The following is a 5,220-nucleotide window of genomic DNA, read 5'->3' as shown; positions in this document are numbered from 1 at the left end:
GCACTCGCAGCTGCTAAAATAAAGTCCCAGGCAATGCCCTTCAGCGCTGCCACTAAATGCCAAATATGAAAAAAAACCCCAAAAAGACAGCCACCCTCGCCTGGCGCAAAAAACCCCCCGACCACTGTCCAGCCGATGTGCCCTAAAATGGCCGCCCCAAGAAGAAGTCTGCCCAGCCCTAAAATGGCCGCCCAGCAACAAGCAATCTTCCCAGCTCCACCAAAATGGCCGCCGCGCGCGCTCCGTGCAGCACGAAGCTCTAACCCCAGGCCTACAGCCCGCCCAAAATCAGCCGCCGCTCGCGCTATAATGAAGTAGCCGCTGCATGCGCTGAAGGGGCCAAAGTAGAGGGGGGGCGACCAGCAAATAGATGTACACCCCCGCGCTATGACTCTCACCCTAAAATGGCCACCGCGCGCGTCTCGTGCTGAGCACGAGGCTCACCCGAGGCCTAAAGCCGCCCCGACCAAACAGCCGCCGCTCGCGCCGCGGGCTTCACCGACAGCGGCCCTATAACGCGCTGTGGCCCGACTACAGGTCACCGCCAACCCAATAGCCTCCGAACACTCCCTAGTGAGTCCGTGTAAACAATCAACCTCCCCCCCGTAGCCAAACCGCGAAGCCCGTCTCCTCCAGGCAGGCACGATCCACCGCCGACGGAGCCGCTCTGCTTCCGTGCCGCTCCGACGACCCAATGACGTCTCCCTGCTCTAAGGCCTCAGCCACCACCAGGCAACGGCTCAGGCTCTCCCTCAGAGAGCCAGCGAAGACGACGAACAGTCTGGGCGGAGCCAGGGCTTATAAAGCCCTGACCACGCCCACCACCAATAGGACGGATCAAGATGCCAAGCTGTTCCTCCCTTCTTCCGCGGGGGCAAATACGGCCCCCAGCTTAATCGCAGGCGAAGCCGGCGCAGCTGGGAAGGTGCCGAGCCTTTTTTCAACAGAACTATGATAGAACCACAGTGCAACAGACATAGACAGCTGACAATTTTGTGCTTGATGGTTACCAGCAATATTCCCTTTAATCTGAGTTAGTGTGAGCTAGCTCACAGTTTTTTAGCCTCCAGCTCACACATTTTTGTCTTCACTGAGGAAGGATGGACCCAGAGCAAACTATTTTATGCAGTAACTCACAACTATAATGCCAGTAGCTCATGAAGCAGATTTTTTGCTCACAAGACTCCACAGCTTATAGGGACAAACATATGTTTGTGTATATATGTGTACATCTATATTTTCTCTTTTATCTCTTCTTCAATGCCAATAAAGGTAACTGAACTATTGGTTACCAGTCATAAAAAAATAGAGGCAATTCCTGGGACTAGGGATGTTGAAGGGCAGCCTGAGTATTTTTATGTCTACTTCCCTGGGAGGAAGGAGCATAGCCATATGTTCCATTGAAACAGTTGGCTAGGATTTAGTAGGAGACCTTTAGAACATAAATGGTCATAAGATAGAGCAGGTGGCCACTAACTTTAAGTATTTAGGGGTTGTACTGCATGCCTCTGGCTCAAGGAAAGCCCATTGTGACAACATAGTCGATAGTGGACAAAATCTGCTCATAATATAATTAAATCTTCTGTACTAAGGGTGGTCAATATATTCCAGTTGCCCTTGAACTATTTCAGTCTAAATCATGGGATCAGATCTTATATGAGATCATGATTGGGCCACCATCTTGTTTTATCTCTCTGGAGTAGGAACAATCCAAATTCCTGAGAGCAGCCCTTCAACTACCCTGCTGTGTGTCACATGCAAAATTGCATTTGGAGACAGGCATAGTAAAAGTTGAGGCTAAGGTGTGCCTTGCCTTCATTAACTTTTGGCCAAAGTTAACTCTCAGTTCTCAATGCTTAACTCCCTTGATTCTTCAGGATAGTTGATTTACACGATTAAAGGCAGTTAGGATCAAGCTGGCAAATTTGGGATTTCCCCCTTGCTCTGTATTGGAAATAGGTGCTCAACATGGGGAATGGTGCTCAACATGGCAAAAACAGAACATATAAGGAGGGCATGATCAGGATCAGCATAGGGGTAGTACATAAACACCTAGTTTCTTTAAATGAAACTAAGTCCTCAGGGCCAGATGAATTGCATCCAGGGGTTCTAAAAGAGCTTGCAAATATAATTTCTGAGCCTCTGGCTATTATTTTTGAAAATTCTTGGAGAACAGGAGAGGTGCTGGAAGATTGGAGGTGGGCGAATGTTGTCCCCATCTTCAAGAAGGGGAAAAAAGACGATCCGGGTAACTACCGACCCGCCAGCTTGACGTCTATACCTGGAAAAGTTTTAGAACAAATCATCAAACAGTCAGTCGTGGAACATTTAGAAAGAATGAATGTGATTACTAAGAGTCAGCATGGTTTTCTCAAGAACAAGTCATGTCAGACTAACCTGATCTCTTTTTTTGAGAAAGTGACTACCTTGCTGGATTGAGGGAATGCTGTAGACATTGTTTATCTTGATTTCAGTAAGGCTTTTGATAAGGTTCCACATACTATCCTTGTTGACAAGTTGGTAAAATGTGGTTTGGATCCTGTTACCGTTAGGTGGATCTGTAACTGGTTGACAGATCACACCCAAAGAGTGCTTGTGAATGGTTCCTCATCCTCTTGAAGAGGAGTGACAAATGGAGTGCCTCAGCAACCTATCCTGGGACCTGTTTTGTTCAACATCTTTATCAATGATTTGGATGAAGGAATAGAAGGAATGCTTATTAAATTTGCAGATGATACTAAATTGGGAGAGGTTGCAAACACAGAAGACAGAAACAGGATACAGAATGACCTTGACAGGCTGGAAAACTGGGCTAAAACCAATAAAATGAATGTAAAGTTCTGCATTTAGGTAGGAAAAATCCAATGCATGGTTATAGAATGGGCGAGACTTGTCTTAGTAGTATATGCGAAAAGGATCTAGGGGTCTAGTGGATCATACGGTGAACAAGAGTCAACAGTGTGATGCGGTGGCTAAAAAGGCAAATGTAATTTTAGGCTGTATCAACAGAAGCATAATGTCCAGTTCACGTGATGTGATGGTATCGCTTTACTCTGCTCTGGTAAGACCTCATCAGTATTGTGTTCAGTTTTGGGCACCACATTTTAAGAAGGATATAGACAAGCTGGAACAGGTCCAGAGGAGGGTGACGAAGATGGTGAGGGGTCTGGAGACTAAGTCCTATGAGGAAAGGTTGATGTTTAGCCTGGAGAGGAGGTGGCTGAGAGGTGATATGATCACCATCTTCAAGTACTTGAAGGGCTGTCATATAGAGGATGGTGTGGAGTTATGGCAAAAAGGTTCCAAAGGCAGATAGGTTGTGTCCCCTGTGGTTCAGGGGAGACTGAAACTATGGAACAAGTTTTTCTTTGTTGCCCTTTATATCAAGAGGTTCACTCTAACTTTATTTTATTTATCAATTTATATCCTGCCCTCCCCTGACAGGCTCAGGGCAGCTAACAACAGTTTAAAAATATTAGCAATTAACAAACGTATCATTTTAAAAATAAAATATATAATAAAACATTTCCATACATATTAAAAGTCCAATATGGCATTTTCTAATTTCCATTATATTAGTTCAGTGAGATTGTCGGTGCTGTAAGGTAATAGCCATGTCCTCCTAACCATTGAAGGCAAGTTTGAATAATTCAGTCTTACAGGCCCTGCGGAACTGTGGCAGGTCCCGCAGGGCCCTGATGTTTTCGGAGAGGGCATTCCACAAAGTGGGGGCTATTACCGAGACAACGCAGCCTGTATCTCCAGACAATCTGGGCAAGGGGACACATATAGATGTTAAACAAGATGTTAAACAATTATCTTCCTTTGCTTAGTATCCCAGCTGATGAGATTTGGTATGTGCTCAAATGCAACATAGATGAAAAATCACTGGCTTCAGCACATCTTGCAAAGTTTTGTGTGGCAGTTTGTAAAATTTAGCAGATACTGGGTGGTTAATTTTTTGCATATACATATTACAGAATTGTAATATTTTTATCATTCTGTTTAACTTGTACTTCACTTTAATTAGGTAATTTTTGTGTGGGAGTTAATTTAAATTATTACTTTTACCTGCTGTGGTGGTCAGGAATTTTGCTGAGATTTGTGCAGGTCTATGAGTGTATTAATAAAGATTTTGGCTTGGGGGGATGCTATAGACTATCTTACATAAAAATGTCTTAATACTACCCAATCTGAATTTAAAAATTTATCTTTGAAAACCTTTCATGCATTCTGAAAGAGAAACACTTCACTATTTTTAAATACTCTCCAGATTTTCCAAATCTTCCATGAGCATTTTGTTTTTAATCCCCAGGAAAGAAATCCACTTTCCCCCAGATGTGTTTCTGATTTTATCCAGGCTTTCACATATCTAATTGTTTATAGATGTATCACAATTAATTGACTACTTTAAATTTTAATAGTTAAACCGTATGGTTTGAGCAGCAGAGGAAAAAAGAATGCAAGCGACAGTTGCCTTACCACATCCTGACAGCCAAGACGAAGGAGAAACAATAGTGCACCAAAAAAAGGCAGTATATTGTGTTAATCAGCTCAGATCAGCTGTGAGCCGAATGAATAATATTTCTAACAAAGGAGTAGCAGCTGCAAAAACTCCAGGAGAAATAAGCAAAGCCCATCACATCAACTGGTGTATTAAATATCTATATATTTCTTCCGTTATAGTAACCATAAGAGATTTGTCTGGACTAAGTATACAAGGAGTTCCTATCAAAATAGAAAGACTAGATGTGTAACTGAAATCTAGATACAAGCTATTAGGTTTAAAATCAAGACATGCAGCAAACTGAAGCAGGAAGCAGGCAAAAATCTGCATGATTTTTGTTCTAGAAATAGGATCCTGGGGTAGGGATGGGCATGAAGTGACTGACAAACTAAAGTTTACCGTAAATTTTGGCCTGTTCATGGTTTGTGACTTGAAATTCATGAACTGAAGAACTGCAAGAAACTTTTATGAATTTTGGTGCAATTCATGGGGACTTGTGATGGTTTATTAAGAGAAACAACTGAGCAGCTGGAAACTCTCTGCTGCTTAACTGCTCATTCTAAATGGATTTTAGTCATTTAGACCCTGCTTTCAGCTTCCTATGGCTTTTTGCGAGGAGCAGAAAGCAGGGTATAAATGGGTCCTAGCCATTTAAACCACTGTTGCTTTGGGTGTGGGGAGCACAAAACCAGGGTTTAAATGGCTCTGCTGTC

The sequence above is a fragment of the Heteronotia binoei genome, chromosome 7, assembly GCF_032191835.1.
Source record: "Heteronotia binoei isolate CCM8104 ecotype False Entrance Well chromosome 7, APGP_CSIRO_Hbin_v1, whole genome shotgun sequence".
Lineage (NCBI taxonomy): Eukaryota > Metazoa > Chordata > Lepidosauria > Squamata > Gekkonidae > Heteronotia > Heteronotia binoei.
Note: the sequence above shows the minus strand (reverse complement) of the source record.